The sequence below is a fragment of the Haemaphysalis longicornis genome, unplaced genomic scaffold, assembly GCF_048455015.1.
Source record: "Haemaphysalis longicornis isolate Haplotype H1 unplaced genomic scaffold, Haemaphysalis longicornis Haplotype H1 scaffold_13, whole genome shotgun sequence".
Classification (NCBI taxonomy): Eukaryota; Metazoa; Arthropoda; class Arachnida; order Ixodida; family Ixodidae; genus Haemaphysalis; species Haemaphysalis longicornis.
In genome coordinates, this window is record NW_027526233.1 from 16,611,215 (window position 1) to 16,625,060 (window position 13,846).

The 13,846-nt window shown below is 43.8% G+C and overlaps 1 long non-coding RNA gene across 1 annotated transcript; it reads left to right on the forward strand.

The window, feature by feature from the left end:
- Positions 1-1,431: 1,431 nt before the first annotated feature.
- Positions 1,432-13,111, forward strand: LOC144164258 (uncharacterized). Its single transcript, XR_013321120.1, has 3 exons — positions 1,432-1,551; positions 2,120-2,191; positions 11,684-13,111. It is a non-coding gene; the product is annotated as an uncharacterized LOC144164258 (long non-coding RNA).
- Positions 13,112-13,846: the final 735 nt, after the last annotated feature.

Genomic DNA, 13,846 nt, shown 5'->3' on the forward strand with positions numbered 1-13,846 from the left:
ACGCCGGCCAAAAGATACAGTACGTCTTATCAGCGTGGGGGATTTATCAGCGTTTTCGCAGTGCGCCGAGAGTGGGCCGAGTGGGTCGTACTTCGGAGACGCCAAACCACCGCCGAGCCAGACGAGCTGCGACCACTCCGACGACGCCGTGTTTACTTGCGATCAGTGGCTGCTGTGTTGGGGCAGCAACCGCAGCGCTTACGATACCTCGCCTGTTTAGGCTCTCAAAAGACCCAGAGAAGCGGCGCGATGGTTACAGAGCATCACCGCAACGACTGGACGCCTGGAAACGTGCGGAGCGCTATGCGAGGTAAGTGCGCAGTCAGAAAAATATGTGTCTTGCGTGTTTCTCCACTGCTTGGTGATACGTATGACATGGTAGCCACGCGCGCCGACGCCGAAGTGTTAATATGCGAACTTTGCATCGCATAATTAGGGTTGAAACAAACTGAACGTTGTAAAATACGCCTTGCGCGAGTTAATAACAAAGACGCACTTCAAATCAAGTAGGCTCGTTCGTAAGATAACGTTGATATAAATCTTAGGGGACCGCCACCACTCTATCACCGAAATTTAAAACAACAAAAAACTTTGTGGTGCACATTTGCGCGCTTCTTGGCCGTTATGGAAGCATCATGCCGAAAGTTAAAAGCGCACTAAGCGAAATACGAAATGGCGCTCGGTAGTCGAAACCGACGAGGCTCATTTTTTTTACGTGCATGCATGTATCGCTGGGCGCTCACGGAGATGTCTAGAAAGTTCTGGGGGATGTCAGTGGACCTATTGGACTTTTAAAAAGTGTGATAAGTGTGGGATAATTGCTCGCCTCAAGCCTCTCGGGAGCACCGCTTTCCAGATCAATCGCAAAAGCCTTGTCTCCGCTCCCTGTGCATAAGCAATACATAACACATTGCAGACGGCTGAAGGAAACTAAGGCACGTGTTCGAGCAGTATTCGGGCGCAAACTCAAGGAAACAAATATTACACAGCCCGAAGGAGCGCGAACATCTTTACGTGGACGTAAATAAATATGCGTCTATCTCAACTATGCATTTCTAGCCAAACATGTAATTCAGACAGTAACGAGCCCCTCTTGCAACGTTTTGTTTCACCTGTTTCTTGGCTCAGCAGCATTCATGAGGTTGGATACTCGTGCTTTTGGTGTCACATACAACTAAATCGAGACTTGTTGCCAGACTGAGAGGCCCTTGTTGCAACCAGCAGATGGAACCACAATGTTTGTAGTTGAATTCACTAACAGCGGTGCCACCGGTTTCGTGGGATGCTCAATCGTGTTTGTTTTGTCTGTATGGTTGTTTGCTTTGTTTTATGCTCGCAGTGATATGGCCTGTAGTACAGACCTCTGAGTTGCTGCAAACGTACTGTTGCAGACTTGGTGACATAAGCTATTAATGTCCTTTTCTATCTTACAGTTTGATCAGCAAACCTATGCTCCACTGCAGCCTTCAATCCAATGGCCTTGGTTAGCGTGAAGTACCAGTGCAAAAAGGGCACCATCAACCTTTTTTCACAGCTAGAATGTCTGTAATAGTAAGCAAAAAGTTGTCATTACATTTTTAAGGCGTCTGCACAAGTCCAGCAGAATTTTGAGCTGTCTACAAAGCCCGTCGGCGTGACTAGCTTGGTTCATCTTTCCATTGGCAAACAGACATGTTGCAACAAATTAATTGAGGCACTTGTGTGCTGATGTCCTTTGAATGCATATGTTTCGTTACTTGTTGAAGACTTTTATTCCTACGTTGTGTTTCCTTCCCTTTCCCCGTGTTCCTTTCTTTGTCTTTTGACCTCCCTCCTCTGCTTCTTCATCTTCTGTGCCACTTGAGTTTCTGAGGCATCGTTCTCTTCCAGGCTTTGAGGCTTGCTGGAGCCATTATGACCACTTTGCTAGCTCTAAGCACACGCACAAGCTCTACCTTGATACACGGAAAGAAAGTTTATATGTTGTTTTTATAAGCCACAGTAATTTGCAGTGTGAAGGAGCCGATAGAACGCGGCTGTCTTAAGCAACCTTCTTGAGAGTGGGTTTAGAAAATGTCTCAAATGGTCTTAAGCTGGTTTGTAACCGCACATTCTCTAAGCCATTTTTACTCTACCGCAGCCTCACATGCGTGCAAGCGCCCCTGTGGTCAAGTCGCAAGTCACGGACAGCTCCTCCTCCAACGTAGATGTGGTATGCACACTTTCTATGGAACCTCACTAAGCATTGTGCCGTGTCTGAGTAACCTCCTAAATGGATGGGGCAAGTAACCTCCTGAGTAACCTCCTAAATGGATGGTAAGCACAGAGATGGGGAACTTGCCTTTGACTAGGCAGTTGTCAGGTTGTTCCATCCTGCTGAACAGTGGGGCCGCACAGTGATGGAAGCATCACAACGTATTTCTGTGACCCTTTGGTGCTAGGGCATCCTGTGAGCCTTACCACTAGAAAGGACGGCGTAAAGACCGGAGTAACGGCTTTATCATCCTTATACATGCTGGCGTAAAGGTTAAAATGAGAACCGATATTTTTGTGAAGATTGGTTCCCCGTGTTTTTAATGCCCTGTGGCAATATGATGAAATATTAAAAAAAAGGTGGGATGATGCTGCTCACTGACATGAAAAACTGTGTGAACTGTACCAGGTTCCATATTAGGAATGCTAGTCATATCTTCACAGAAGTGGGGAGTGTCCTCATCTGAGGCTGTGACGCCATTCCATCCTCATTTAAACAAGACTGCAAAGAGCAAGCATGATGGTTGTACTGGTGAGGATTGGTTGTGGAATGACTCGAGTGCAGAGCGTGAATGAGTGGTGTGACATTACCTACCAGGCTGGGTTCACATGGGCACAGATTTTGGGACAGGTACCCAAGTAATGCATTAAAATATGGCAGGCAGTAGAATGTTGCCAGCCAATGACTTTGCTCGAATGACCTAACCAAACTACCATTAGAGCTCTGTATGTCTGTTTTTATTTTAAAGTAGGTCGTGTCAGTAACACAATAAAATATTGCAAAATTAACCACCTCATACATACAGTTCAACTTGCACCAGTCATGTTTCTTGTAAAGAGCTCACACTGTGTGGTGGAATCACATTTTTTGGATGACTCGGAGTCCACAAGAAAAATCGGTTCGAAGAGAATGAAGAAAATTCTAATAAACTATTGACATCACAAAATTTCTAATGCCTTGTGCACCAGTACCAATAAGGAACCTTCCTTCCTTTTTTTTCTCCGTGAACTGCAACAGGCCCCTTAGGAAGCAACACTGGTGGCTAAAAGGCATTATTTTTTTACTTTTCAGGTTAACTTGAACGTTTATTTGTATTTTATAATCTGATATTGTCTATTTATTAAATTTTCCTAAAGCACTTTATTTGCTGTGTTAATCTTATAAACAATTACAAGCGAACAAAACAGCAAGCTGTGGAGTGAGGGGTGGTGGCATTGAAAGCCTGGGACCCTTGTGAGAGTAATTTGTTGATAATCTCGCAAGCTTTATTTCAAAATATAGCAATGGTTGAGTAAAAATAATACATAGACACCACCAGTAGTGATTGAATTGTGTTCTGAAAAGCCGTATAGTTTCCCAGAATTTTCAAATCGGAAGGCCCTGTTGATTTAGACAACCTCTTGTTTGTCAAATTGGGAGGGGTAGTGTGAAGAAGTTTGGTTAATATGGTAGCCTCCAACTGTACCTAACAGTGAACACGTGTATGTAAATACATTCTGGGCGCGCACTTTGTGCCTACACCTTGCAAATCTTTGTGGTTACGAAATTCTCTTCTGCAGGGTGCAGCACTACTTTGGCCAGACCCCAAGGTACTCTTACCTGCACCATTCCCAGAATGGTCTGCTTTTACGGTATCTTATTACACCTTGTGAATAATATAGCAGTACAGCTGAGAGCATGAATACTAGCTTGCTTTTTTTCCTCGAACAAAATCTGATGCGACATTGAACTGTTGCTTTTAATTCCTTCTTTTTGATATTATTGCGTTGTAACTACTTTAAGGCCTGTCCCTTAGACCTATCAACTGATACAATAGAATGAGATGCTCAAATAGTAGAGCGCAAAAGGACTTTCGGCCCATAACTGCTAGTGAACACAATCTGCATTCCAAACCCACTCCAATATCATCTTCCTTCATACTGCTTTGGCATCTGAGCTGTGGAAGTTTCTTGTTGAATGCAAGAACACCGGCAGCTCATAAAATTACCTGGAAGTGAATTTCTGGAGCCCTTACGTATATGGGAATTCTGCACTTCTCCAAGGGAAATTAGTTGTTTTATTTATAGTTCAAGTAAAACCTCAGTCCATTTCTGACGCTCAGCATCAGGCACCCTCCCCACCAATTCTGAAATTATCACCGGATGTTGAAGTAGTGGTTTTCAGTTTGGTATGATAGCATCTTGATCTTTGAACTTGTGGGTCTTTTTTAGTTTCTGGTGTGTGGAAGTTCTAGAGCTGCCATGCACCCACTTTTGCCAGAGTAAGGCGTGGCATGGCAAACAAACATAGCCAATAAATGCACATTGGACTCGGTGATTTGTTCACACCCTGTTTAGCGAAAAGACCAGAGTCCAGCACCTTTTGGGTGCGCCATCAAACAGAAGGTGTTTATTAACACATAATGAAAGGCAAAAGCAGATCGTCCTTGCAGTCAGCCCATTTGGAGGGTAGCTTCTGGGCCAATCTTCTGTGCGCGTATGTGCCCTTGTCTGAGGGGCAGCCAACTAACTACTACTTTTCCTAATATCCTCCCACCTGTGACAGCATTTACACTATTTCAAGTTGTGCTGTGCTAAGACTCAAGAACAAAGTCGGTCAATTAGTGAACTAGTGATATTGTCGCATCACATTGCCCTCTACGTGTAATATATATATTCCTTGTTGCTGAACTCCTTTCACCATCTATCTCAAGGAGTTCGCGAACTCAGGCCTCTGAAAGGTTGAAACTTGGTCTGCAATGGCTTCTTCACTGCTCTCTGCCTTCCTGAGTTCGCGGTCCTTAGTAGTCATGTCTTCTTTGCATTCTTCGACAGCTCACTTAGACTTGTTTGCCTCGATTCTTCTGACCCGTCTTGCACATGGCCAGGGTCCTATTCTCCGAGAGGTGCAGCTTGTTCCACTTCTTCAGTGGCAGCTGGAAATCCCTGGGCTTAACAACCATGGAAATAGGGTCCTGCATTATTGCAGTGCCTTCGCTGTTCATCTCTTGTGAATCCTCACTGCTTGCGACACTTATGTTTTTGTTGCGCTCCTTGGCTGCAAATACATGTTTAACAGTTGAGTACGAATTTCCTAGGTGAACTTTCCAACAGTACTTCTGCTTGTCCCACTTCAAGAACAGCATTGCCTACAAAGCAGCTTTTTTTGCCCAGTGGCCAATCAAAAGGTGACGAGTTTATGTTGCTCGCTTCATCAAAATTCTTGCAGGACGTCGAAATAACAGTTGGTCGTCAAGCAGTGGGACAGTCTTTGTATTGAACGGGTTGCGTGCACTGTTCCTCTGTAGGCTTGGAGAAGGGAACCAGTGCCCTCGGATGCACAGCCTGTCTGCTTTTCACACAAAGAGGCCTCTTAGTGTAGTTGCTGCTGTGGCGGAGGGCACTTCTGAGAGTGTGTTGTTAAGAGAGCCACTTAAACTGATTTCTCCTTGATAGGCGGGGTGTCCTTGTGCTCTTCATGCACCTCTATACCAAAACTGAAGCTCTGTCGAGGGCTGGAAACATTGACAAGGGGCTGGTTTGCTTGAGCTTGTTACAGTGCAGAACAGCTATCTCTATTTAGCATTCGACAGCTCCTGTTCTTCTTTGCTTAGGCCACCGTCAAATCACGTTTGTCTTTCAATTTATGCAGAAACTGTGTTGCTTGATGAGGTGCTGTCATTGCGTACATTGCCCTTGTGTACAGTCGTTTTTCCTCTTTGCCTTGGATAGGGCTTCGGTTCTTGAGATGTGCGTGCTAACGTTGCTGTAATGTCATCCAGCTGTACATCGCCTTTCTTCAAGTCCTCCCATAGTCATTAACAAGTGATCATGAAAATATGAACCAATACACACAGTAGGGCAATTTCTTCCTCTTCAAGTCGAATTTTTTTTAGGCGTGGCTTAATTCTAGTAACAAAGTTGGGAAACGTGGTTTTGCAGATAACGCAACAGCGACCCAGTATTGGACGTCCACAAACAGTATTTCAGTTTTGCATGTATTTGTTCACATTTGCATGTTGGCATTTCATTTGTCCACCACTCTACGTCCTTAGCTACTGCAACGAGGTCTTCCTGGGTGCTCTTTAATGGGCCTTGTGGCATCCACCCTAAAGACGTCTCACTACCATTAACCCGTTTTTAAGCCATCGAGTCTTGCCTCTTGCGTCTTTCCAGTACCCGACTCCTATCAGTGCTTTGATGGTACCATCTGATGCGACAGCATCATCGGCAAGGTAAAGGTCACTGATCTCCCAAGCAAAAATTAAAAACCGTGAACGGATTTGCACTGCATGTCAAGGGTACCTAGAGGGCTTTGACTAAGAGAAACTTATTGTGCTGGCTTGGAATAAGCAGCTCCACGCATCTTGGGGTTTGCTTGCGGGAGGGCATTCTGCCTATGTTTGTAATTTGGGAGACTCTTTTCCGATGACTTTACAATAAAGGTTTTTCGCTATGCTGTCCATGACCAATGTCCACTGGCTACTACGCCGAGAAGGCAATAAAGAAGTTGCAGCCTAGCGGAACCATTTGCCCAAACTGTCGCTGTTTGCAGCAAAACGGTATCCGTCACATCTGTCAGAGGGTTCCCAGACAGTTTATCGAACACCGTTTTATCGAACGCCGTTTTATCGAACGCCATTTCATCGAATGCTGTTTTATCGAACCACCTAGGTCCATTTTATCGAAAGTGTGGTTTGGCGGCTTTCATTGTAATTTTCGGGATTTCTTTCGTTTAACTGGCCATCGCATTAACCTAACCTGCAGTTGGCTTCAATCTACATTGTCTCTGCCGTGCATTACATACAAAAACCTGCTTATATTTGTTGGAGCATCTCTCTCGTGTTTTCGATCACCTTTGTTTCATTAGATTTTTAAATTTTTTTGCGTATTCATTGATTGCACTCTAGCATGTACGTCCCTCTTGCTTATATGACAGAATTCAACGCTAAACTCTATAACAAACCTAACCGCGTGAGCAATATACTTTGGATGTGTATTTAGGTTGGTGTTGCCTAAATATATCCCTTCCACCATGGTACATCATTACGTGGTAAAAACTCTTGTCCTCCCCCAATTTTTCTACTCACGTGGTTTGCACGCAACTCCCACGAGGACCATGTGGTCGCATTGTTTGTATCTGGAGAAATCTCGTGCAGAGAACTTCTGAAAGATTAGTGCTATATGAATGGAATACGGGAAGGAGGGGAAGGGGACGGCAATGAAAGTGAGGCCCCAACAGAGGTGGTGGAGTCTGGGAGAACTCGTCACAAGTGAACCCGTCACAGCAAACTCGTCATATGTGAACTCATCAAAAGAGCTAGAAACACATATGTCGGAGCAGGCTTCTACTAGCTGTCCAGTTAAAAGTTTTGACACTGGACGCACAAGCGTTGATTTGATTGATTTTGGAGTTTAACGCGTCCAAGAAAGACCTCACCAACTAGGCGCGCGATAGTCGAAGGCTGCGGATTAATTTTGACCACTTAGATTTTTTTTATACGTGCCAAAATCTTGACACACGGGGTTTTTTGCTTTTCGCCTTCACCTAAAAAACGCCCACCGCGGCCGGGATACAACCCATGACCTTGGGCTTAGCATCACAGCGTAGAGTCATTAACACCGCCTTAGCCCTTGAGACAACGCGACGGGGTTGCTCAAGTGCTAAGAAATGAGTTACATAAACACACGCACGAAAGTAATGATGTGGCGATACAAAGCCAGACTATGAAAAACTGAGAAGCATATCAGGGCATTATAGCCTAAACGCTACAATGGCGTGTATGCTGCGGATCAGATGGGGGAATATACAGAGGCGGAGAGTCGTTATAGAAGTTCCGCCTGCCCAATGAACCGAATAATAAATTGACGGAGAGAATCCCTCCACATCCCCAAAACATCAAAGGCATGCAAGAAATATAATGCGTCTACTTTAAATACTACAAATTTTGGTAAATAATAAAAAACCGCTGTGGAGACAATCTTTTTGAATTACGTAGCATAGAGGAAACGAAAATACATGCTGCAGACGTCTCAAATGAAAAGGCTGAGCAAAACATTTTTGATAAAACGGCTTCGATAGAACGCCCGTCGATAAAACGGCGTTCGATAAAACGACTTCGATGAAACGGCATTCGATAAATGCCGTTCGATAAACTGTCCGGACCCTGTGTCAGAGTGCAGTTCACTTGGACTCCTTTTGTGACAGACTAACTGCTCCTGGGTGTCTGTTGCCAAACAACTGGTATCTTTAAGGTCACACAAGAATTTTTTAGTGTCGGCAGTGACAGATTTGCCAACGCAGGAACCATGCGTTGCGATAGTCCTTGGCACAGTGAATTTTCTATGAGCAACGGCTGCTTCATTGTAGTAGGTAATTTTGCTCGAGGGTTAAGTTTTGTCACACCTAGTAAAGGTTGGTTTTTGATTGCATAACTGGCAGCTTTGTTATTTCTGGAAATGGTGGTAAGTGCACGTAAGGGCTTTTTCTGGCGAGTAAACTCACCTGATACGGTTTCAAAGCCTCTTCACTGCTACGGACTTCTACTGCTTCCGTGCCTCTGGACTTTTTTTAAAAGAGAGGCCCAGGAGCACCGAAAATATGTCGGTGGACTGAGCTGCATCAGCTTCTGCTCACAGTAGTGAGGTAGCAGCTTCTTGATAACCACTGAGCAAGCACTGTACTTCTGCTTCACCCCTAGTGCTTCAAAACTAACGTTTCTAACCACTTGGTCGTAGAGACGTCGCAGCAAATGCCTCTTAGCAGAATCAACAGCCTGCAGCTGTAGGAAGTGAGTTGTGGTTAATCGCAAGGTCCTTCCTTCCACAGTGTTCCTCCAGTAGATTAACCGCTATTTGGTAGTTGCTGTCAGAAAGGGAAAGGCTGCTGATCTTGTCGTGTGCCTTCCAAACAAGGTGTTTGGTGAGTTATTTGAACTTGTCAATAGTTGACAGCTGTGTGCTGTAGTGTGGTGTCTTCATACTCATCCAAAAAGGAGCGCTCGTCTTGAATCGCTCCATCGAATGTTCCTTGTGCAGACCGTGCATTTTTTATCGGGGCTTTTGCCATTTGTGAGTATTGATTTTCTTCGCTCCGACGTGAGAGTTTAGCTTTGGCCACACTTATGAAAACATGACATGCTTCCACAGCTTTCCGCTCAAGCTCATAATTGTAATCATACTCAAGTTCTTCAGTCAGTTTGTTGAGTTTCCAAAGTTCATTGTGGGTACACCGACTCAAAGGGTGGCCTGCTAGCGCTTGTGTCAATCCATTCTTGTGAGGGCTTGGGCATGGGATCAACTGAGTTCATTCACGAATGGCGTGGCACACCAGTGCGTTCAGGTTCGGACAGCCTAAAGCTTGTTTGCAGCTGGAAAGCATTGGGTCTGAACGGGACATCTTGTAGTACCACGGGGCTTTGGTTCAATTGCAGAGGCTACTTCTTCAGTGGCTTTGAGGAGATGATTTGTCACGTCATTCCCAAGTTTTCAGCAGCAACTTTTGTGAAAAGACAAGAACCGAGCAACCATCCGCTGCACCATTCAACAGAAGGTGTTTATTCACACATTGCCAAAGAGAAGAAATTGATCCCGCATGCAGTTAGACTATTCGGTAGGCAGCTTTTTTGCCGATCTCCTACATAGGTATATGCCCTCGTCTGAGAGCCAGCCAACAAACTACTACTTTTTCATACACCTTGCTGTGGGGTTCATTTCCACATCTAGCGGTATGGCTACGCCTCTTTCTAAGTCCTGGTATTTGTTTCACTTGCTCCGATGAAAAAATTGAGTTCTGGTATTTGTTTCACTTGCTCCGATGAAAAAATTGAGAAACTTCGTTCGGGTAACATTACAGGTTCCAAACATTGCGATTTCGTCTTTCCAGTTGTTAGTACGTTCACATTTGCCAAATATTGCATAAGTATTACACCTCTGCGTAATACAGGGGTCATACAAATGTGCAAAAAGAGCTGCTTTGTTTCCGTGTTTACCTGCAGATTTTTATCGCCATTCAGCCTAGCACTTATGTAGCTGTATGTGTGTGAGGCAGTTTCTATACCTGTTTTTACTGGTTGTCATGAAATGCTGCAGCCAATTATTGTTTCTGGTTCTGGGGGAAGCCGCTTGTGTTCCAGAGTGTTCAGGCAGCTTGCACAGACAGTTGCCGTCTGTGCGAGTGACTGCTCAGTACAGCATATCTTTGTTGCACAAGCTTAGGATAGTTTGTAGATTTACAACATCACTAGCTTCTTCGAAAGAAGCTAGTAATGGTCAATTTGAATGGCCAGTTTACAACCAAGGGATCAGAGGAGCTGGCACGTTCTTTAAGGACGGACACGAGGAGACGTTCACAGTGTTTTCGGTCGACATTAAATACTTGTATTACAGCTTACCTTATGGCCGACTGTTGAAGTTTATAGAACATCGACATTTATGGGATGCTCAAGTTTCAAAATTTTGTTGATTTGACAGTGGAGGGGTTTATCGAACTGTTTTCACTTTATTTAAAGTCAACTTTCATGGATTGGTGTGACAGCATTTATCTGCAGCAAGCAAAATGTGCATTGGGTCCTGTGTGGCTCCAGTTCTCATTGAGGTATTCTTCGGAGGTTTTGACAGACTAACAGGCTATTTGAACTGCTACCACAAAGCTAGGACAAAGTTACGTTTGTTTGCTTTGTGCACGACTACCTTGTGTTTAGAGGTGCTGTTGCCTATCAATCAAGTTGTTCTGCCACACTCAGTGCTTTCCCTCAGCATTTGCAGCCGCTCAGTTTAACCCGTGAACTTCTCCCGGGCAAGACAATAAAATTCATAGACCTAAAACAACGATTCTATGATGGCCGTCCGTGTTGGCAGTACGACCCTCGAGCATGCCAACCTTTACTTCCTTTCTCGTCTGGACACTCGAAGATTGTAAAGCGGGGTGTAGCTAACTTGTGTATTCTAAACAGCCCCAGGAATTCTTGTCCCCGCAACACGGCAGAAAGCCTGGACTTAACTGACCTAAGCCCGGTTCCCGAGCATCTCTTAATAACAGTTGTGCGCGTGACATTCTGAAAGGATGTCAGGAGGGCATCCGTGTACGAGAACAGAAAGAAGACAAGAGAAAACAGAAATGCGCCCTCATTCCTTACAAGCATGGTGTCCTTCACTCTTATAAAGATTGATGGAAAAGCTGATAAAGTTGAACATGTTCAGTCTGCAACACGCCCTGATAAGGTTGAAAATTTCAGTCTGCAACACGTACACTCGACGCTCATCAATTACACTCCTGTAGGACCACTAAAAGCTGGTCGAGCTAAGCTGAAAATAGAATAACTATTGGCAAACTACAACGCAGAGTTTCTGGATGGGACCTGTAAATTTGATTAGGCTAAGTGGTGAGATAAAAGTTACCATACTTAGAAGCAGCTGTACTAATGTGCAATAAACTGAGCAATTACAGGTGTCTTTTTGTTTTTCTTTGCAGGCTATTCCTTCAGTGGGCAAGATGTCAGAAAATGTGTCACGGGGATTTTGCAACCCTTCCTTGCAGTTGGCCTAGATGCAATATTGCCCTCACACAAACAGGAGCTGGAAGCTACGGCATTAACTTGTCCTCAGAAAGGGTGTCATTTGACATTGCACGAGAATCTAGGACGGTACAGACTGAAAAGAAGTTTGTGTACACTGCAGCCTTTGTTGAAACTGAAAAAAGAAATGTAAAATCACTGTGGTCTATTTGATGTCCTACAACGGCACAAGTCTCAAGCTGTTACAGTGAATTGATTAACTTTGTGCAGAGGCCGTTGTGATTAATTCCCCAAGGTTTTGCCCGCCTCCCAATAAGAAGGCTGGTAACATCTGCAAAACAGCTTACACAATTCCTACCTGGTCTGGTCGTGCCTTACTTGTGACTTCCCAGCATTTGTGTATAATTAAAAAATAAAGAAGCCCTCAACTCAACTTGTAAGGAAAGCAGAAGTTTTTTAACACACGTCTTTAACACATTTTTTAACAAGAAAAACTGTTTCTTGCCTGTTCAAGATCTCAGGCAGATTGACTTTTGTTTGACTGCACTTTAAAATGTTTTAAATGATACTACTCCCCTCTCTCGAGAAAAGTTTGTGTGCTGCTCATATTGTGCACCAAAAGCAGTCAACTGTTTCCACTGCCTTTCTGACATGCACCTGCTCAGTTTGGAGGTTATGGAAGATCAATGTAACTCTGTCTGCAGTACATAGTGCCCGTAAAGGTGTTTCTATGTTCTGTTCTGGCATTATTCTATACTGCTCAGCAAAAGTTGCCACTTTGAATGAGCCATTTTTTGTCATAAACATTGTTTTTCATGGACCATTGATATTGGACAACCACAACACAACCACACAAATACATCAGTGGCTGGCTGTTGCGGAAAATCTCAAAGAACAACTGGAACTGGCAACCCACACCATGAAAGCTTTCAGCGGCTGCCTCGACCTAGGCCGCTGATCTGTTTCTGCTGTCCTGCGACGGATAAAGTTTCTGTGTATCTGTGGCTGACATTGCTAATCAATGTGAGAAGAGTAGTCAGGGAAAAGGGAAATAACTTATGACATGTGTACTCTGTTTACGAAAAGTAATGTCTAAAATTAGTGATAAGTGAATTACCGCTGGGAAATTTGGGTAGACTATGCCAATGAAAACAGTGTCATCATTGTTTGCGGTTTCTTCCCTGCTTCATAAAAGTAAATTTACCTATTAATTCAAAATCTAGCTAAATAAAAACTACTTATAGGTTATTTTCAATAATATGAGTGCCAGTGTGACTTCCTCAGTGAAAGTTTGAGTTCAACCATCTTTAGGGTCACCATTGCAAGGCACGTTTGTCATTGAAAGCTGTTCTTACAAGCTGACCGCCAAATTAATTTATTTACAGTATACCACCATTATAACGAGGCCTTTTGAACAACAAACTAGCTTCACCATAGGTGACACTTACTTCAAAAGCAGATACATGTACGCTGTGGTAAGGACTATAACACACCTCAAAAGATTGCTTATGAGGCTTTTTTTAGACGATTGCTTTAAATAATGTCATACTGCTAGTGATACATCTGCAAGCATGTTGCACGATGTGAGAGGTGGCATATCAAAAAATGCTGCATGACCTAACAGCTACGCAATCACTGAAGAAGCACACGGCCGACAGAAAACTTTTTGTGAGCTCCAGTTCAGGTGAGAGTTCAGGTGAGTATAACTTGACAATTTTTGAACGGTTGTGCTTTGTGGAGAGAACTGATGAAAACAGCCTTCCCCATTTAGTCTGTAAAACCAAGGTGGAACGTCTGAAATATTTCAGACAGTTTTCAGACAGTTCAGAAAGGGAACTATTTTTGTAGGGTGAGTAATGCAATATTTCACTGCACTTTCGGAGATATACAGGCTGTAGTATGGTTATATCTCGAAATGAAGCACTGGTACAGTCTTTTCTATTTATTTCCGTGAGGATAAAAAAAACAAAATGCTCTTCTAACATTTTAATGCATGCAAAACAATATCTACAACTTACAAAACTGAATATGAAAAGGGAAAAAAATAACCCAGTTATTAGTCATAAACGGTCAAAATATTCATGCACATGCATGCGTGCCGTCGGCGATGATGAAGGCTA